General features: G+C 41.2%; 1 protein-coding gene across 7 annotated transcripts in view; it reads right to left on the reverse strand.

Annotated features, from left to right (window-relative positions):
* Window positions 1–17,736, reverse strand: part of fam110d (family with sequence similarity 110 member D) — a 39,052-nt gene extending 21,316 nt beyond the window's left edge. For 4 of the 7 annotated variants that reach the window (XM_048557789.2, XM_048557794.2, XM_048557792.2 and 1 more), the window contains exon 1: window positions 17,600–17,736. The gene's annotated coding sequence lies outside the window, so the exon portion shown is untranslated. Of the gene's footprint in view, window positions 1–2,963; window positions 3,212–17,599 lie in introns of those variants that run through there. The other 3 variants (XM_048557796.2, XM_048557795.2, XM_048557793.2) reach the window with 1 other exon arrangement.
* Between the last annotated feature and the right edge of the window lie 4,589 nt (window positions 17,737–22,325).

Below are 22,325 nucleotides of genomic sequence, written 5' to 3' on the forward strand. Positions count from 1 at the left end.
CAGTTTGTTCTTAAAACTTTGACTATATGAAGCATTTTGGAACATTTTGTTATGATAAAAAAGGTGCTATACATTGAAAGTTGCTGTTGATTTATGAAGACACATTACATCCAAGTTGTCGGGGATAATGGGAACTGCAGATGCTGGAGAATCCAAGATAACAAAGTGTGAGGCTGGATGAACACAGCAGGCCAAGCAGCATCTCAGGAGCACAAAAACTGACGTTTCGGGCCTAGACCCTTCATCAGAAAAGCAGGATGGGGAGAGGATTCTGAAATAAATAGGGAGACAGGGGGAGGCAGACTTAAGATGGATAGAGGAGAAGATGGTGGGGAGGTAGGGAGGGGATAGGTCAATCTGGGGAGGACGGACAGGTCAAGGGGGTGGGATGAGGTTAGTAGGTAGGAAATGGAGTTGTAGTTTTTCAGTTTAGAAAACCATGGGGATCTATTTGAGGTCTCTAAGATAATTTAAGAGATTCAAGAGAATAAATACAGAGAAGCTATTTCTTCAGATTAGGAGAAATCAGAAGGGACTAATCTTAAAATTAGTGCCAGATCATATTAGGATGGCACAGGTGACACAGTGGTTACATTGCCGCCTCACAGCACCACGGACGCGAGTATGATTTCAGCCTTGGCTGGAATTTGCACATTCTCCCCGTGTCTGCGTGGGTGTCCTCTGCCTGCTCCAGTTTCATCCCATAGACCAAAGATGGGCATGTTAGATGGATTGGCCATGCTAAATTGCCCTATAGTGTAGGCTAGATGGGTTAGCCGCAATGAATGTGGAGTTACAGGATGCAGTCAGGGGCTGTCTCGGTAGGGTGCTCTATGGAGGTTTGGTATAGACCCAATTCTCTTCTCCTACACTGTAGGGTTTTCTCTAACTATCAGGAGTAAAACGAGGAAGTACCTTTCCACATAAAGGACAGTAAAAAAACTCTTTCGCCTAAAAAAAGTGTGGAGCTGGAACTATTGGAAATTAAGACTGAGATTGATGGATTTTGGTAGGTAAGGCTCAAGGAATTTGGAACGACCGCAGATAAACAGAGATAAGGATTGGAGTGTTTATAACCTAAATGAATGATGGAATAGGTCAAGGGACTAATGAGGGGTATAGATAAGGTGAACAGCAATGATCTTTTCCCTGAAGGTGGGGCACGTTTTTAAGGTGAGAGAAGAAAGACATGAAAGGCAACTTTTCTTTTTAAAAAAAGGATCGAAGGTAACTAGTGTATGGAATGAACTGCCAGACCAAGTGGTGGATGCAATTTACAGCTACAATATTTAAAAGACATTTGGATAGGTACATGAACAAGATAGATTGGGAGGGGGGAAATCAAGGCCAAACACAGGCAGGTGAGACTAGTTTAGTTTGGACACAGTTGACATGGACTAGGGTCTGTGTCCATGCTGCAAGACTAACTCGATAATTGAATAACCTCCGTATATGTATGATGGACACTACTGCAGCAGCAGTAATAAACCAGGCTTGTTTGCTTTGCTTCATGGGTTTCTAAACAAAAATAGCCAGAACGTGTCAGCAATTACTTTTCCTCCCTCTCCAGCACCATCATTTCTGGAGACCTGGAGTATTTATGCTTGGCCCTTCACCTTTTCCAAGCTACAACACAATGGTATCATCCAAAGACTCAAGATCAGCTTCCTCAATGTTGGTTACTGGCAACTCTACCACAGTGACAATTCTTTCAACACCTCCACACCTTGGTGTGGTCGTACCACTGACCTGGGTGCCAATACTGGCTGATATACACTTCCTGTTAAATGTTGGTTATGCTAAAGCTACTGTCTTCAGCCCACACCATGAAGCCATTCTCGTCACATCTTCCAACTTTGTTTGCCAACTCATGCTGGCGCAAGCCATTTGTGATTTGATCTGCTGCTAAGCTTCCAAATCCACTCCCTCTTCCTCACAAAAACTTATCTCCACAACATCAGCTTTGTTGGACTCTGCTGCAGCTTAACCCAGGGAGTCTGTTACTGTCAAAACAAAATTGAGAGCTTCGATCATTTACTGGCCAGACTTCCCCCTGCACAAACTTCAGTGACATCAGATCCCTAATGCCCCCATGTGGAAACCCTTCCAGAATCTTTCCCCTCCCCAAGTCTGGAACCTTTTCCAATCCTTCAAGATCTCTGCTCTCTAAACCTGGCCTCTATCTATACCATAATCGATGAGTCCACAACTGCGGCTTCACCTGTTTCTGCTGTCAACACAGTGCTCTTCTGATGTACAAAAAGCAAGTTGAACCACAAGGCGGAGTTTGGAAGTCACTATTTGAAATACTGTAGGTGCTGAGGGAAGGCCTCAACTTTCAAGGCTGGAATGGTCAGAATTTGGGATGAAGGAATATGGAGCAAAGGAGGATAAATAAAAGACCAGCTGTGCTCAAATCAAATGGAAGAACATGGTGAAGGCATTTAGTGTTTCTCCTTGTCCTTCTATTTAGCCATAATTAATCCCACACTTTCCTCAACCCTTCCACTGTACACTTTCTCCTTCAGGTTGTTATTTAATGGCAGCGTTTTTCTGTCTGAAATATGACTTGTCCAACCCAATATTCTAAAATAGTTGACTGTCAAATTTTGATTTGGTGATTATCTTGGATACCTTTCCGAACGCGAAGGCGCTATAGAAACATAAGTCTTCACCGTTTCTATCGCAGAGATGTGGGGAGAAGGCAGGGAACTTGCTGTGTGGGAATTGCTCTGTAGGATGGTCAGCACAAATATGATGGGTCAATTGGCTTTCTATTGTGTTGCAATGATTCAGGATCCCGTATCTGGAAAAGACAGCATAAAAGCAACAAGAGGCAAGCGATCTGCCCCAACCCGTGAGTAAAATTTCTCTCGTGTCTAAGCTTGATTCCCTGTGCCAGACACAGTTTCAGCATCTGCAAATCACACTAAAGGAACACGGCTAATGCGTGGGAATTTTACCTCTTCTATTGCGTTGAGAACGGCTGCTGTAAGTTCCAACATCAGGCAGACACATGTTCTCTTCACAGTCTGTCCCTCATGTTTGGCGGCAGGTCCAGACTTTATCCACTACTCAGATCGGAATAATCAGCCAGAATAAAGTCATTAGTTTTAGGTAATAACGGGGTCTGGCACCTCTGAGACTCCTAGGGTCTGCCCTCTGCACATCAAACAGTACTGCCTCCACTCCGTGTTACAACACAGGCTGCTCTCAGTAAACAGAGCAGCAAGGAAGTGAGAGGGAGTGAGAGAGGAAAACATAGAGCACACATGGAGGAACGGGAACCTGTAAGGGAGGGGTAGGAGGAAGAATTACAGTGACTGAGAAAAGTGGGTGCAAGCGAGGGAGAAAGGAAAGAGCGCCGAGTGTGCGGGGGGGGGGGGGGAGAGAGAGAGAGACACACACAGTAAGTAGACTCGCTTATTCTCTCCACTTCTCTCACACACTTAGTCCGTCCTTCCCTCCTCTCTCTCTCTCTCTCTCTCTCTCTCCCTAGCATTCACTTTTCCTTAAATCTAATTCTCCGTGTTCCTGACAGTCTCCATTTCCTTTGCGTGTACATTCTACATTTCTCTATCCCACCCTCCTCTCATTTCCCTGCTAGGGAAAGCGCGAGAACAGATGTTTCCGTGGATGGTGCCTGACTTATTGAGTGTTTCCAGCACACTCCGTAAAAGTGCACAATTACTTGCCTGATTAACAAGTAGCTTTGCTCACCCAGCAAATGGCAGATGAATGAACAACATGCAGCACATCAGAAAGCAATAGTCGTTCCTCACCCCTTGATATGTAAAATAATCAAGGGAGCTCAATTGCTTCCTCTCTCAGCAGAGACCTTAAACAGAAGTTGACTTGTAACTTCAATCTGGCTGGCTCCTCAGCCGGTTCCCATAAAACTTCAAAAAGCACAGCTCCCTGTTACAGGTCAGGACTGATGTAAACTGCCTTTGAATTGCACACACCACCCAATATAATCTGTAATTGGATCCTCCATAACTACCAAGTTGTCTGTCAAAGACAACAACATCCAATCAATCAGCCTTCTTAAAACCGCCAATCAATTCCACCAGCCTAGCCTGATCCTGCACCTTTTGATCTTTGCAAAGGTGACCTATGGGAACTTTCCAGATACAAGAGGGATCAAACAGCTCTCTGTTTATCAATGAGTATTGTGTCAAAATACTGATAGTGGTTTAAGTGAGGTGTCATAGGGCGCAGTGGCCTTTGCTTCCATTGGGCTGAGATGTAGAAAAAACAATCTGGCGTAGAAATCTGACCATGTGGTGTGACCACAAAATCTAACTCTTTCCCCTAAAAAGCAGTGGAGCTGGGACTATTGGAAATTAAGACTGAGACTGTTGGATTTTGGTAGATAAGACTATCAAGGGATTTTGAGTAACTGCAGATAAACTAAGATAAGGTTTGGAGCATTTAAAATCTAACTAAGTGATGGAATAGGTCAAGTCTCACCTGTTTCAGTGGTCTATACTTATATCTCTGAACAGGTTGACTAAAACAATCTATTTTCACAAGGACTTTAAATCCCAATGGGCCAGTCTCAGATAGCTAGAAACTACCAAGTGAATAAACTCTTGAGACTACAGCACTTAATCCAGACTGGCTCTCTTCAAGCAGAACTGAATGGGTACCTAAGATGCTTAGATGCTGCTTAGCCTGCTGTGTTCATCCAGCTCCACACTTTGTTATCTTGGATTCTCCAGCATTTGCAGTTTCCATTATCTCTGAATGGGTGCCATGCTGTCTGATGGTTTTTGTGTTATTCTTTCATCAGATGAGGGTATCACCACCTCCTACCACCATAGTTGCCTACAGTATAGAATCTCTACAGTTTGGAAACAGGCCCTTTGGCCCAACAAGTCCACACTGACCCTTAGAACACCCATCACACTATAACCCACCTAATGTATCAATCCCTAAACACTACAGACAATCCAGCTAGCCTGCACATCTTTGGACTATGGTAGGAAACCGGAGCACCCAGAGGAAACCCATTCAGACAATCGCCAGAGGATGGAATTAAACCTGGGCTGAGGCAGCAGTACTAACTACTGTGCCACCATGCTGCCCTTCAAAAAATTCGCTTGCTGTGACAATTCAGAGATATTTAAATGGCAGTAATGTTGTTATGGGCCTGGAGTCACATGTAGACCAGATTAGATAAAGACAGTAGATTACTTTCCCTAAAAGGTATGAGTGAACCAGGTAGGTTTTTTTTTAAAACGGTTGTCATTGATAATTTCATATTCACAGTTGTTGAGATTGGCTTTCAATTCCACAGTTATTAATTGAATTCAAATTCTACCAGATACTGTGGTTGGATTTGAATTTGAATGTTCTCAGAGCATTAGTCTGGCCTTCTGGATTACTATTCCAACAACATCACCACTTCTGGGCGAGACTTTAGAAGCAAGGCCCCCGTCCGGCCTCTCAAATGCACAACGTCCAACTTGTTTGGACAAGAGGAAGAGAGATTTCCTCTAAGTCTTGGCCGATGTTTATCAGTCTAGAAACATCACGGAAACAGAAGACTTAGTAACTTTTTTTAATTGCTGTGTGAAAATTGGGAGCCACAATTTCTACACTTCAGAAATATTTCATCGATTGTGGAGCTCTTTGGACTTCCTGACATTGTGAAGGATACTATATAAAGATTTTATGCTCATGTGGCTGGAGCCAAACATGAATCCACAAACCACTGGCACAGTCAAGAGTGTTGCCCACTGAGCCACAGCTGACCCAGTTCTGGTTAAGGTACCAGTGGGCATCTAGTACCTAAGAAGCAGTTTCTGTTGAGGGGCAGTGGTGATGGTGTTGACTGGGGGAGGTGAGTGTGGTGGTAGGTGGTGGTGGAAGAGAACAAGCTGCAGATCAAATTAAGACATGGATAAACAACCTGACACTGAAATCCATTGGTTTCAAGCTTCTCAGATTAAGGTGTTTGTTATCCTCAGTGAGCACTCTTTAAATGAGTCACAACTATGAAACTGTGAGATCATGTGTGGGAACTAAGAGTTGTTGACTACAACACTTCCATTCCTTTAATATGTGCCAATACTTTGTACCAATTTTGAACAACAACAGTAATTTACATTTTTATAGTGTCTTTAATGCTATAGATATTCTAAGTAAGCACTACATAGGAGCATTATCAGGTAACATTTAACGAATATCAACAAGAAGAGATAATAAGACAAGTGATCAAAATTTTGTCAGAGGTGGGTTTCAAGAAGGAACCTAAAAGGGAGGGAAAAGTTTAGGAAGATGTTTAGTATGGGAAAGATAGATCTTAGTGCCCAGGAAAGCATTGATGCCAATAGTGGAACAATGTACGTGTGGCTAGAATTGAAGGAATGTCATGATCTCAGCGGTTTGTAAGGTTTTGGGGTTTACAGATATAGGGAGAAGTGCACACATGAGAAATTTGAAGATTCAAATAAGAATTTTTAAAATTTGAGGCATCTATGGATCAGGATGTGACACCTCTGTGTTGGATAAATGGCATTTAGTGTGAGTTCTGATAATGGAAGAAGTGTTTGAAATAAACTCAAGTTTACAGAGAGTTAAAGAGATGTTCAGCCAGGCGAGCTTTCAGAGTCGCAACAAAAAAACTCTAAGTGCAGATGTACACAACAGATCCAATGAAAGGTTATATTCAGAACATTAAACTTCCCTGTGAACAGCCTGCCTAACTGCTTTAAATAGCCAGCATTTCTCTGTCTCCACCTCACATTTAAAATCTTTGTGAATGCTCACACTCCGGTAGGATCTGTAGCTGATGTAATAGTCCTCTTTTAAGCACTTTACACCATTGTGAACTAGTTAAAGCAAGAAGTTGGCAAACAACAGCTGGAGACAGAGGAAGAGGTAAGCAGGCGGATGCTCAATAATTGCAGTGAATTATCAAGTGGTCATTAAAATGCAAAACACTGCGGATGCTGGAAATTGGAAACATTGAGCAGGTCGGGCAGCATCAGTGAAAATAAACAGTTCAGGAATTGGTTAAAGTTTCCACATCATGGCAACATTGTCTGCACTTTTACACAGACGCTGAGAGAACTGCGTGTTTCCAGCATCACTTCTGTTTTTAACAGCAAGTGGATGCTCTTGAAAGATGCAGTCATAAACAAACCAGCAGTCTTTCCTACGTCAGAAGTTTATGGGTTGAAGTTCTCACTCGAAAACCTTGAGAACTTATTCGAAGTGCCAAGGCATCACTGAGGATATTGCTTTTTTATATTAGAGTGACTAAGAAGAAATAATTAACAGTGATAGAAGGATAGCCAATGAAAAGATACAAATTTAAGGAAATTTGCAAACTACTACAGGCAACTTGAGGAAGTTTCTTTTGTGAACAGTGAGTAAATGTGATCAAAAATACTTTGCCTGAAAGAATAGTGGAAACCAATTGAAATGTAACACAAATGAAAATGGGGTAAATAACGGAAGAGGGAAAACAAAGCAAGGCTTCTAGAAAAGAACAGAGGCAATGGAGCTAACTGAATAGTTTTTTTTTCCAGACAGAGCAAACATGGTTTTACAGGAGTAAAATTTTGTTTGACAATTTTATATAACTTTCTTGAGGTTATAACCAACAGGGTAGATATAGGGGTTTTATAGTTATAGTCTGGATTTCCAAAAGACCACACAAAAGACTGCAGTCCATAGAATTCATGGTAATATTTTAACATGGATGGAAGATTTGTTAACAAATAGGAAACCGGATGACCAGAGCATTTTCAAATTGGCCTGTTGTAAGCAGAAAGGATCAGTGTTGGGTCTTAGTTATTTACAATCCTCATTACTTACAATCTCAATGACTTGGACAATGAAACCAAGAATAATGTATCAGGGTTTGCTGATGATATAAAGCTAGATAGGAATGCAAGCTGTGAGGAGGATAACAAAGTGCTTCAAAAAGATATAGGCAGATTAACAGTGGGCAATGAGGTAATGGATGGAGTGTGACATGGGGAAGTCAGAGGTTATTCACTTTGCTAGTAAGAAAAAAAAGCAGCATATCTTTTAAAAAGGCACAATATTTGTAAACGTTGATCTTCAGAGTCATACATCATGGGAACAGACTTCGATTGAACTTGTGTCTGTTTTGTATAAGGAGGTACGTAGATCATTGCAAACAATTAGTAAGACATATTTTGGCTTATATTGCAAAGAAATTGGGTACAAGAACAAAGAAGTCTTGCTACAATTGTACAGAGCTTTGATGAGATCATGTATATAGTAGTGTATAAAGTTTTGGTCTCCACATTTACTTGAATGGGAAGTAGTACAAAAGAAGTTCAACAGGTCAGTTGCTGGAATTAGAAAATTGTCCTATCACGAAAAGCTGAGTAAATTGGGCACCAAAGTCTTGAATTTTGAAGAACAAGGAAATATATAAAGGTTCTGAAAGGGTTTGACAGGATACTTGCTGAGTGGCTCTTTCCTCTGGCTGAGGAAATCAAGGAAGCAGGATAATCATTTCAGACTGGAAGGAGAAATGAAATCTTCACTCAAAGACTTCTGAATCATAGGAACTTTCTACCATAAAGGATTGTAGTTGCAGTAGATTGGTTATAACCATGGTGGTGAAAGGAGTCAGACACACAAGGAGCCATATACTCGTGCTCTTAGATTTCAGTTCAATGAAGAGGCAGCAATAGGTCAAAGGGACAAATGGCCTCATTTAGTCTGTATCAGACAATCAATGCTGCACTGTCACAGATGCCATCTTTTAGATGAGATTAAGTAAAGGTCCAACCTGTCCTTTCAGTGAATGTAAATTGACCTGCAATATTTAGAGATTGATCCATTATTTTCTATTAGGTACTGAGTGAGCCACCTGTTATTTCCTTCCAGAATATTCTACCTAAATTGTGTTTATCAATCTTGTTAAAAAAAGACTGCAATTAATATGGAAAGCAGGTTTAAAAGTGCTCATGAGGAAATCCCCATGTTGAGAGTTGCCTTAGCAATCCGCAGCTGAAAGTTTCACTTTAAAAAAATGTAACAACAGCTCAAATTTCAGGGGGTGAGTATTGCCTGGTTTTGAACTGGATCAACTCCCTGTAGAACGGAGCAGAGAAAACATTACCACAATCCATTTCCCCACTCACAAAGGCCAAGTACAACTGTTCACAGAAAAGCAAGTAGCAGCATATCATTTTCACATTTGTATGGGTAAGATTGTTTTGCATGTACTTTTTCTGTAAATTAAGGACTTATATTTATATTGTGGCTTTAGTGTAGTAAGGCATTGAAGTTTTCACAGGAGTAGTGATCAGACAAAATTTGACACAGTTTCAAGAATCGTAGAATGACATGCACAGAATGAGGCCATTTGTTCCATTGTGTTATGCTGGCTCCTTTGCATAACTATCCAATTTGTCCTGTACCCCACAACTTCACTGTAGCCCCACAACCGTTTCCAGCTAAAGTAGTGATCCAATTCCTTCATTAACTGTTGCTATTGATGTATCTTGTATCAACCTTTCAGACATTCCATTGCATAATAATGTGCTGCATAAAGAGGTATTATGGCCAAAAGCTTTTGCAAACATATAAGCGTGAAGAAGCATCTTTAAGGAGGAGAAAGGGATAAAAAAGCAGCTGTGTTTATACAGCTCATTCCTGAACCTAGATACATTGAGGCACAACCAACAACAGTCAGAAAGTTAGAGATGTTCAGAGACCAGAGTTCAGTGATCTCCAAGAACAGTGGATTTGGAGAAAGTTGCAGACCTATGGAGACACGAGAGTGGACATCGTTGGTGTGACAGGTTGTGGTTACAGCAGAGTTATTGAGTTCAGTTTACGTATAATGTAGGGTAGACAGCATTGGAATATTGGAGTCCAGATATAACAAACTGAGGCTGAGGCTTTCAGCAGCTATTGAACTGAAACAGGACTGAGACATCACAAAGGTAGAAGTGAGTGGCCATGATGATAAAGGGACAGGAGGGTTAGCATTAGCTCAGAATCAAGCAGAACACCAAGTTTGTGAATGATCTGCTTGAGGGTCAGGCAATGCGCAGGCAAGAGGGATGGATTTGGTGGTAAGGGAACAGAGTTTAACTCAAAGATAATGGGAACTGCCGATACTGGAGACTCCGAGATAACAAACTGTGGAGCTGGTTGAACACAGCAGGCCAAGCAGCATCTTAGGAGCACAAAAGCTGATGTTTCGAGCCTGAAGGGTCTAGGCCCAAAACGTCAGCTTTTGTGCTCCTAAGTTGCTGCTTGGCCTGCAGAGTTTAACTCAACTTTAATAAAGATACATCCAATAACAATGCAGCACAGACTGTGAGTACATGGGCAAATATTTCTGATGCCTGTCTAGTCAGCAGCAGGCAGATTGCAATTCTAGAGCTGATAACCCTGGATTCACTTTGTCTTCGCTTCAAATATTCACTTACTCTATGTTGGCCTCCACAGTTCTTCAGCCTTCACTCAAAAGATCTCAGTAATAATGGACAGCTCTGGGATAAAACATTAAGATCAAATAATGCTGTTTCTCATGAAGGTAGTTAGCTCTACCTCAGGCCCCATGTAGTTCAGAAGGGGTAAGCAATTATAAAAATTTGAATAGAGATTTGAATGTAAAGACTTGAAAAAATAATCTACAGGCCTCTTGCCCTCATTCCATTGTTGGTATGGAGTCTCTGGGAATTTAATTCAATCCACTGGACATTGTTGCAAACAACAACCAAGGTAAATATGACTGATGATTTTTTAAAAAATCCTTTTCTTTTTCCTTGAATATTAGTTGCAAAGATATTGTTGGATCAAAGGGTCTGTTTCTGTGCTGTTTAGCTCTATGACCCTAACTGGAAAGAGAACTGTTTGGTTGATTGAGGCAATTGGAAACAAGCTAATGATGAAAATGGGAGAAATATTCCAGTGAGAGATAATTGCGGAGCCCTGTTCTGCTCCAGGTATCGATTACACACAATCTGAGGAACTGCAAATGCTTGGAGTTTCTCAGCGCTGACAAATGTCAGTTCAGTCAGGCACTTCCCACAGACATCTGGATTTCATTAGATGGTCAGTAAAGTGCAATGATAAGAAACAAAAATGGTTAATTGGATCCTGCACAAGGGAGAGGCAGAGTGCAAAAGGAAGAATAAGAACCGATAGAACTATGTACCAGGCAACACTGGAAGAAAAAGAATTTTCAAGAATTCTACACAGACCCAAAAGCTGGAAAAGTATGCTCCAGCGTAGTCAATGTTTGGAAGAGATAAGATGAGCTAATTGTAAAGAATTACATAGGATATATGTATGGCAATGGCATAGTGATATTATCGCTGGACTGTTAATTCGGAGACCAAGATAACGTTTTGAGTTTGAATCCCACCACGGCATGGAATTTGAATTTGATAAATAACTGGAATTAAGAATCTAGTGATAACCATGAATCTGTTGCAGATTTTCAGAAAAAAACCCACCTGGTTCACTAGTGGCCCTTTTAGGGAAGGAAAGTGCCAATCCTGAACTGTTCTGGCATACGTGTGACTCCAGACCCACAGCAACGTGGTTGCCTCTGAACTGTCCTAAAAGTGATGCCCTCATCCCATAAATGCTATGACTGCAAGATATAAGAGCTTTATTAAAGAGCATGAGAGAGAGAGAGAACAAACGAACATGGAACCGTAAGCCATAGAGAGAGACAAAAGATTGACCAAGAAATAGAGAGAGAACGAACACAAAAGAGAATGAGAGCAAGAGAGTGGATGAATGCAGGAATGTGCATGAGATCAAGAGCAAATGAGAAAGGAGAGAGTGAAAGACAGAGCAAGAATGTTCTGGGACATCCACATTATAAATTGTACTATATAAATTCTAGTTCCTGCTAGAACCAAACAGGAAAGGCTACTGGCTCAGTTGGATGTTATCCATGAGAAATGATGATGGACCTAGTCTGTAATCCCAGCTCTTCCTTTGTGCAATTCTTCTCCATGTGCAACATTAAGCTGAGCATGGCAGTTGCCTTTTCTACTGCAAAGGCCTCGCACCTTTTCTTGTATTAAATAAAAGGCATTATACATTAGGCGTGCAATTCAGATGCAGCTTTTCCTTTTCCTCTTCCTCACCCATCCATACTGAAGTCAATTGTAGACATCCTTTCCCACTCTGTTGGATCCCCCTCCCCCCACCATTAGCTCACTTGAGATCAACAAACACAACATAGCCACAGAATGGTGCCCAACAGTGTCCTGGTGTGAACTCCCTGTCCAAATCAGTGTATGTACCTACTGAGGTACTAGATTTGATGGTTACTTCCCACCTCAATTCCTAGCAGAGGGTAAACAGAACAATCAGCATTGAAGACACTCAAAAGGTCTGTGGAGAGAGAAACAATTAACATTTCAAGTCCAATATAACTCTTTTTCCTGATCTGAAGATGAGTTATACAGGACTTGAAATGTTAACACTGTTTCTCCATAGATGCTGCCAGACTTGCTGAGTTTCTCCGGCACCTTGTCTTTTTATTTCAGAGTTCCAACATCTGCATTTGTGTGCAGTAAAGATGCTCCTACCTTGTAGGAAGGGAGTGGCTAGATCCATGTTTTTCTAATTAATATTCTGGCATCATTATACCTAGTATTTTACCAACTACAAAGCTGTGTTTACTGGGGATCGCAAGATCTATCAAGTATCTCACCAAGCTCTATGCTTATGCAGGCATCTTAAATTGACATCCAATTCACAAATTCCTGAAAGTATAGACATGGATCAATGATAAGAGTGAACAAATTTTAACTTTTTTTTCCTCTGGAAATGATCATTGATTCTGTAAAAAGACCTTTAAAACTTTGTAGTCATTTAAAAGGGTCAACATCAAAAACATGTTTCCACTTGTGAGTGAGTCCAGAACAAGGGGCCATAGATATAAAATTGTCACCAATAAATCCAACAGGAATTTGAGGAAAAACTGCTTTACCCAGAGTGAAAACAAGTGCTGGAGATCACAGTGGGTCAGGCAGCATCCATGGAGAGAGAGCAAGCTAATGTTGAGTCTTAATTACGCTTCATCAGATAACAGTAATCTAGACTCAAAGCATTAGCTTGTTCTCTCTCCATGGGTGTTGTCTGAGCTGCTGTGATCTCCAGCATTTGAGGTGGCATGGCGACTCGGTGGTTAGCACTGCAGCCTCACAGCACCAGGGACCCGGGTTCAACTCTAGCCTTGGGCGACCGTCCGTGCGGTGCTTGCACATTCTCCCCGTGTCTGTATGGGTTTCCTCTGGGTGCTCCGGTTTCCTCCCACAGTCCAAAGATGTGCAGGCTAGGTGGATTGGCCATGCTAAATTGCCTGCAGTTCAGGAGTATGTGGGTTATAGGGGGATGGTTCTGGGTGCGATGCTCCAAGGGTCAGTGTGGACTTGTTGGGCCGAAGGGCCTGTTTCTACACTGTAGGGAATCGAATCTAATCATTTGAGGTTTTCAGTTTAGATTACAGCATCTGCAGTGATTTGTTCCTGCCCTTTACCCAGAAACTGGTTTAATCTGGACTTACTACCACAGTCAAGTAGTATAGATGCACTTAAGAGAAGGCAAGTTAAACAGATAAAGGGGAAAGGAGCACTAACAATGTTAAGGACATGCAGTTGTGGGTGCCTCATGTGGAGCAAAAATGCCAGCACAAGGTTGGGAGGAATGGCCTGTTTGTGTGCTGTAGACTTGAGGTAATTTTCCAAAGTTTAATAAATTTCCTTTTATCTCAAAAGAAACTGATCTTGTTAACATTAAAAAGATGTAATTCACAAAAAAGAAACAATTACCAAAATCCAATGGCTCATTGATCCATGTCTATACTTTCAGGAATTTGTGAATTGGATGTCAATTTAAGATGCCTGCATAAGCATAGAGCTTGGTGAGATACTTGATAGATCTTGCGATCCCCAGTAAACACAGCTTTGTAGTTGGTAAAATACTAGGTATAATGATGCCAGAATATTAATTAGAAAAACATGGATCTAGCCACTCCCTTCCTACAAGGTAGGAGCATCTTTACTGCACACAATATAGTCATTCAGGAAGGCAGTTCAACATCACCTTCCCAAAGACATGTAGGGAACAGGTCGAACAGTCACATCCCCATCTCAGAAATGGATTAAAACAAGGGCCAGCTAACAGCTATGGAGGGCAAAACAAAAGTTAATCCTTAGTCAATGACCTTTATCAGAACTGGAATTTGTTAGAGATTAAGAGCTTTTATGCAAATACGCTGCTGAGTGTAAAAGGACTGAATTAATAACTAACTGCTTCTTGTAAATGACTGTTCTTTGCTTTCCTCTGCACTCTCGATATTGGTAACAACTGATATTTTTTGCCCAACAGTAAATGAGATGATGTTGGTGAGCTGCATTCTCAAGTCATTGCAGTCTGTGTGCTATAGACACACCCACAGTGCAGCTCAGGATTTTGAATGATTGATGATGAAGGAATAGCATTATTGTTCTAAGCCAGGATAGTGTGTGATTTGGAGGGAACTGGGAGGTGGTGGTGTTCCCAAGAATTTACTGGCTTTGCCCCAGTAGTAGAGGATGTGAAAGTATTCCCAATGCAGAGTGCTGAAGTAGCTCTGTAGTCAGGACAGCCTTGCCATCTGAGAGGCTGATAACCTCCCCCCACAGGTCTCCAAGGCACTTCGAGGGGCAAGTCGCCACAGACAGAAAGTACGCCTGTCACTTAACAGGTAACCCAATAGGGACAGTTGTTATTGGGTAGTAGAGGGAGTCAGCTGCGATCGTTGCTGGTGAACTTTGACAATTTTCTTTTTCTATCCCCTTCCCACTGAAACATGGAATGGTTTGAATCTTTAATCTTTAAATCACAATGATGACTTTTGAGAAAAACAGAACTTCACGCACAAGGCTGCGGCCAATGCTGGGATTGTGTGAACTGGGTAAATCCAGTCTCCCATCCACATTCACTTCAAACTAATTCAGTGATATGCATTGACATCTAGTCTGGCAACGTTTCAATTTTAAAATTCCCACCGACTTGGTGAATCCCTCCTCGCTCAATAATCTCCAAGATCTCTGCACTCATCCAACTGAGGCATAGACCTTATATCCTACAGTGTTTCAGAAGAGTATCAGCAGTGGTTAGCGCTGCTGCCTCACAACATCAGGGACCCAGTATCAATTCTAGTCTCGGGCAGTTGTGTGTGTGGTGTTTGCACATTCTCCCTGTGTCTGTGCAGGTTTCCTCCCACAGTCCAAAGATGTGAAGGTTTGGGGGATTGGCCATGGGAAATATAGGGTGGGAGAATGTTGGTGAGTCTGGGTGGGATTCTTTTCGGAGATTTGGTGTGGACATGTTGGGCCAAATGCCCTGTTTCCACACTGTACGAATTCAAAAAAAAGGAGAAAAAATTCTAAATTTTACACAAACCAATGTAAATGATGTTCCTGGCTCAGTGAAAGGGCAGGGTTTTAAAGCCTGTCTGAAAGGAGGATGGAGAGATAGAAAGGTTTTTGGTGGGGGGGGGGGGTGGATTCCTGAGCTCAGGGCTCAAGCAGGAGGAGAAACAGTCAATGATGGAGCAATGAAAATCAGGGATGCACAAAAGGCCAGAGTCAGAAGAGAGCAGTGATCTATGAGGGTTGTAGGGTTAACTACCAATAAAAATCCATGTTACCGACAGAAGAAAGTCCGAAACAAAGATTAAAAAGCTTAAAACTAGTTTGAGCTTTGTTTTAACCCTTTCACCATTTGTTGTTACTCTTTTACAAGTTAGTGTCTCTAATTGAGAGTCTCCACACTATATAAAATATGTTGCACGCGCTACTAACAATCCAAAACTGGATGCTCTGACCGTAGGAGTGGGTTGATACCAGATTATAGGAAGGAAATAGGATTAAATCTAAAAGACCCAGTCCATCTACCTCATCTTCAACCATTCTGGTCATCAGTCACCTAGTAACTATTTTAATAAAGCCATTAACTAATCATAGAAATCAATCTCTTATCATTACTTTTGAACAATCTATTTTCAAAATATCTAGGAGAGACCAAAATATGAAATAGTGAAAGCCAGGATTGAATTGTCCTGCTACTGCATTAGTGACTCTCCCTGTGCCCCTGAAAGTCTGGGCTCAAGTCCCACCTGCTCCATTTTTATGGAATATGCTAGTAGGACAGAGCCTTGGGAATCATTGTTTCAAAGTCACTTACTCCTCCCAAACAGTGCTGCGTCTAGATCAGGTTCAGCACCAAGTGAATAGAGAGGGATTTAAAAAATAACAATGAGACAAGATCTCTGCTGCTGAATGCACCATGCAGCCAAATAGCCCGGCTGTACTCTCTGCATAGGCCCACACAGTCAGTTTTATAAGGCACCAGGTAGTATCCATGACACCTTAGCTATGGGCCCTCTATTAGCAAAGGGACAAATCCCAGGCAGCAAATGGTCAGCCATGACTCAGTAGGTGGTAAGCATTCTGTCCTCTGAGAAATAACATTTCAGTTTCACTCTAGAGTCTTGAGCACATAATCCAGGCTGACACTCGACAGGGCAGCATACACACGGAATACTGCATTATCACAGGTGCTGTCCTTTGGATGAGACATAAACCAAGCCTCATGTGTCCTCTCAGCTGGATGTAAAAGATCCCATAGTATTATATTGAAGAGCAGACAGAAGTTCCCTAGTTCTATCTTGGCCAATAGAATCCCTACAGCATGGGAGCAGGCCATTCAACTCATCGAGTCTGCATTAACCCATTCAACAGCATCCCATCCAGATCCACCCCATCACCGTAACCCAGCATTTCCCATTCCTAATCCACCTAACCTACATATCCCTGAACATTATGGGCAATTTAGCAAGGCCAATCTGCCTGACCTGACATCTCTGGACTGTGGGAGGAAGCCCACACGGACACGATGAGAACGCACAAACTCCAAACAGACGGTCACCCGAGGGTGGAATTGAACCCAGGTCTCTGCTGTTGTGAAGCAGCATTGATAATCACTGAGCCACCATACCATCTAACATTTAGACCTTAACCAACAACAATGCATCTGGCTATCTGGTTATAATCAGCCTGCTGTTTGGAACTGGGAGCTACTCTTCTTGCATTAAAAGAATGACTGCACTTCTGAAAGTATCCTCTGGCTGTAAATCATTTTGGAAAATCATGCTACATTAATTCCAGGTGGAATAATCTGGAAGGAACACATTCTCAAATGAAGAAATATCCCTACAAGATTAATAAAATAGAATCCTGTTTAAATTAAAGTTACACAATTGAAAATTTATTGAGCTTTTGCTGTTAACTTTATCTTAATGCCTCAGAAACCCATGGACCAACAGCGTAAAGTTAAACACTGGCTGCCCATAGGAAATGAATGCATTTATTGTGGATATACCCAAACATATGGTAAAGCACTTATCCTGTTTAACACAACAGCTATACTACACACAAGACATCATAAAAGAACAGTCACCTGAAAAGCAGAGTTTATGCTGAGGGAGCTGGTTAAGTCAACATATTTATAACTAAATGCAAGCACTCAAGCCTCAAATTATGGCTAGACTATTGGTAATTTATAAAGACATACTGACCACTACAAAGCAGGCTTTGACCGTGACAATGGTTGGGAATTTCCAGTGGAAAGCGTGTCCTCTGTCCGATCAACATTGTATTAACTCATGCAGGATACACCCCAGAAGCAAGCATTGCTGTGGACTAACTGCTGACAGTATCATTGCAGAATTAAGACTGAACCACCAGCTTCACCCTTCCCTCCACTCCTACCACCACCACCCCCTCCAAACAGGAATGCTCCACTTACGAGTTCTTCAGAGGGGTGGCTAGGAATAAGATGCCACAGCTGGAAAAAGTAGCTTGAAAGTTAGATTCCCAGCTCAGTGACCAGTGGATACTTCCTCAGGATATTAGTCTTGCCAACCTCCCAAGAGTGCCCCGGAGGCTCAATGTGTTGTTACAAAATAATCTCCAAGATTTAAAAACCAAGGAGAAAGAAATCGTAGGCTTGCTAAAATATTTGTGCTTATTTTGTTTCTCGTTTGTTTAGAAACATTTTGGACACAGGCAGAATTATTCAATTGAGATGTAACACGGATTCTGTTTGATTTTTAATTGGCCGTGGCAAGATCTGGCCTCTTGCAAGCTTTGACTTTTCAGGCGATCTGTCGTGAGAGGTGTGGAAGTGGGATCATGTGATTAAACTTCCAAGAATGTATTGAAAAGTGACTGGTGTTTGGGCCAATATTTAATCCCTCATTCGACATCACTAAAACAGATTATCTGGGCACAACCGTATCACTCTCTGGGGAAGCTTGCTGTGACCAAATTGGCTGCTCTGTTTCCTACGCTATATCGGTTCAAAAAAAAAAGTACTTTGTTGTTGGTTTTATTGGGACGATCTGAGGTCATGAAGCTCAGAACAGAAATCCACGTTCTTTGTTTTAAGAATAAGTTAATGTTTTCAGGTTAGGTGTAGATGCTTGCATCCCGTCTTAACTTCAGTGTGTCTTTCACTCCTCCTGTTGGCTGAATTTGGTAAGACATGTTTGAATTTCTGCTGATTGGAGGGATATGAGGTACATTGGTTACTGTAATTTGAGATCTGGATAGTGAGCATAAATTCTCATTTAAATTATGTGTTAAAGTTTTCAGTGCTGTCAGATGTTGATGTGAGATTGCAGTGAAGGGCACTGATTATATAACCTCAAACATCTATTCATCCCCGAGTAGGCCTCAGCTAGAGTCTTGTCTCAATTTGGGTACCACATTGTGAAATTGATTTTGAGAGCCTACAATTGCATGTATAGAAGAAATAAAAGAGAATGGGAACAGGGCTACATGGAACCACTGGAGGTGATAGGATTTTTTTTTAAAGTGGACAACAACTGGTCCAATTGAGACTTTTCAAAATCATGACAGCATTTTGATACTGAAAATAATGAGGAACTGTTTCCACAGACAGGAGGATTGGTAACCAGAAGTCATAGTTTTAAGACAATTGGTAAAAGAAGCAGAGGGTAGATGACTGCACAGAGACTGCTATCCTGTCACCAAGTCATCCTTTATTTACTTGTACACAGTACCCTGGCTGTGGCCAGCCAGCTTGGAGTCAGTCCCCTGAACCGGGTGGGGGGGTGGGGGGGTGTCTCATCTCCTGGTTATTATTAGTCAGCCAGGGCTTTTCTGATTGGCCCAGGTTAACAAACCCAGCCAATGACCTCGTAGTCAATGAGGTCAACCTGGTTCCAATCACTACAATGAGAAAAAGTTGTATCTTAGAATTCTTTGGAATCTCTGCACTCTTTCAGATCAGGTATGTTGCGCGTCTCAAATTTGTATTATTTCACCACTGGTGGCTTTGTTCCCAGCTGCTGATCCCCAACCACTGGAATTTCTAAGCCGTCTCTGCCTCTATTTACCTCTCCTTCTGCCTTTTAAGATGCCCCTTTGACTCAAGCTTTTGGTTAGTTGGCCTAACATCTCCTTATGTGGCTCCATGTCTAATTTTTATAACATCTTTTGAAAGTAAGTTTAAGGTACTAGACACATGTAAATTTGTTATTGTTGTGATCTGGAATGCATTGCCTGAAGCAGATTCAATATTAAACTTTAAAAGGGAATTGGATAAATACCTAAGTAGTAACCACTTGCATGCCCATGAGGAAAGCATAGCTGGAATGGGATTAACTGGATAACTCATACAGAGAGCTGTCACAGGCACAGTGGGCTGAATAATCTCCTTTTCTGTTTGATTCTATGGGTAAATCCTGTGACAACTTGAGTCAACCTCTGATGACCGATGGTGGCGAGGTTGTTGCAAGGAAAAGTGTCAATAGTTTGCATTTAAGACTCAAGCTGCTCAGTCATCCAATTACAAGCCACTGAAAACGTGCCTTCAACTCCATAATGCGAGGTGTGAACTTTGCAATCTTCTTCAAAACATAAACAAGTAAGAATTATAAAAGAAAGATGATGGTAAGACATGCATTTATTTAGCATCTTTCATGATGTCAGTCTGTCCCAAATCACTGTACAATCAATGCAGTGTTGTAGCTATTGCAATGTAAGAGCTGCAGCACCCAGACTGCATACATTAGGTTCTTACAGACAGCGTTATGAATATGACCAGATAGTTTGTTTTAGCCATGTTTATTATTAGATAAATATTGACTTAGACATTGGGGAGAATGCTCTGGTTCTAATGTGAAATTCAGTAATTGGATTGTCTGAGAGCACCATGGGATTATCTGAAAAGGCAGGCATTAGAATGAAAACTAAATCAGTGTTTTTTTTTATGAAAAATATATTTAATTTTTGAAAAATTTTACATATCTGGCTACATTACAATTATACTCAATATTTACAAGGTCTGTTTCATGTCAAATATTGATCCCTACGGGTTTTGCAGGTTCTAGTCTCTGTGCTTTGATTAAAAAGGTCTTAGTGAATGGTGTCCTTTTTTTCAAAAATATATTTCATAAAATTTGTAAAAGTACATTACAAAAACATTTCAGATTGAAAATTGGAAGGAGTGCAATGCAGTTTAACTTATCTCCGTACAGAATATTCCATTCTGAGATGCGTCAGTACAGTTGCAATATTCTTGATACCCACCATAAAAATTACGAATAAGGTATATGACCTGAGAGTAAAACATTTCAAATTGGATATTACAGAAAATGCAAAAGAATTCAACCCCTTTTCATATGGACTGGCCTTAGATGGTGGTCATTCCCAGTTAGTACATTGTTGACTGGTTTGCAGTGCAGAGTAATGCCAACAGCATGGGCTCAATTCCTGCACTGACTGGGGTTACCATGAATGTGGCACCTTCTCAACTTGTTCCTGTCCCTGAGGCACGCTGATCTTCAGGTTAAGCTAGTTGACTTTCTCTACTGAGAGAGCAGCCCTCTGGGACTGTAGTTTGGGGCTTATGGCAGCTTAACTAGTAATATAGCCTCTTCTTTTAGGCCATCACTCATGTGCAGCTTTTGAGTCTGTCGTCTAACTATGCGCTCACTCGAGTCAATTTCAGGCTAATTAGTGTTGGACGTTGCTCTAGTTTTGTAGTGTTGGGCAGTTGTTTGCAAATTGCAGGCTTCAGCTTTTATGGAGAGCTTTTTACCAAAGTCATAACCAAACTATTAGGTAAAGATGAGCTGTTACTTTCGTTATTTTTACTCTTACTGTTCTTTCCACACTTTAGAATGTGACTTCTGTAAGACAACAGATATATGTAAAATCTTAATCTAGAGAAAGGTTAGACTAAAGGAATGAATGTTATCTTAATTCAAAGTAAAAGGTGAGCAGATTACAAAAGAACAAGACAGTGCAAGATATATTTGCTAAACTCACAGAATGTAAAACTGAGGGACAAGGGGTGGCAGAGAAAGAGATATTTTGTAAATGTCTTCCATTTGAGCCTGAATTTCTTTTTGTCTCAACATACTTTCCTACTTCTTTTTGCCCTTTCTATGTCACTTGTTTTCTCTCCTTTCGCTTGTACTAGTTCACCCTCACACTCGCATCTGTTCCAAGTTACACACTTCACAGGACTTAAGAAGGTTTGCTCATTACTGAAGGAACAAACTCACATTTCAGCATAGAACATTTGATTTCATGATAAACCCTTTGATGGAGTCCATGAATATCTGCACTTTAACCTTCAGATATAATGCTACCATTCAGTTGGACTAATCTTGCAACTCATCCCTGACAATAACATGGCAGTAACTGTGCCTGTGCTAAGTTGGTTTGGAGTCAGGATCTCAGAAACTGGTCCCTTCATATCCATGCATTGGCATCAAGCAACTGTCATCAACAACTTGCATCTGCTTTTAACACAGTAAAAATATTCCAAGATGCCTTACAGGATCATTATCAAACAAAAAAAAAAGCCAAGCTGCTTCATTAGGAATGGCAAAAAGAAGTTTGAACAAGAGAGTTGTTTTATGGAGTGAGTTAAAGATAGTCAGTCTCTTACAATGAAACCCATAGCTTAGGACCTAAGCAGCTGTAAGCATGATGGCCAATGGCAAATGATTAAAATCAAAGCTGCTCAAGAGGCCTGATGTGGAGGAAACATAGGAGGGAGGAAATTTCGTAAAGAAAGGTTAGAACCAAGTGATGGTGAGGTCACAATACCCTTCCTTCATAATTAAATGTTGTGTATTTTTTAAAAAAATTATGACATGATGTGGCAGAACCTGAGCTGTACATGGGGCACCAATAATATTGAGCCTTCCTTCTCCACATTGTTTGTATGCTTTACTTCAGAAATATTGGTGTACAGTATTATGT

This window comes from Stegostoma tigrinum, chromosome 24 (assembly GCF_030684315.1).
Source record: "Stegostoma tigrinum isolate sSteTig4 chromosome 24, sSteTig4.hap1, whole genome shotgun sequence".
In the NCBI taxonomy this organism is placed as follows: domain Eukaryota; kingdom Metazoa; phylum Chordata; class Chondrichthyes; order Orectolobiformes; family Stegostomatidae; genus Stegostoma; species Stegostoma tigrinum.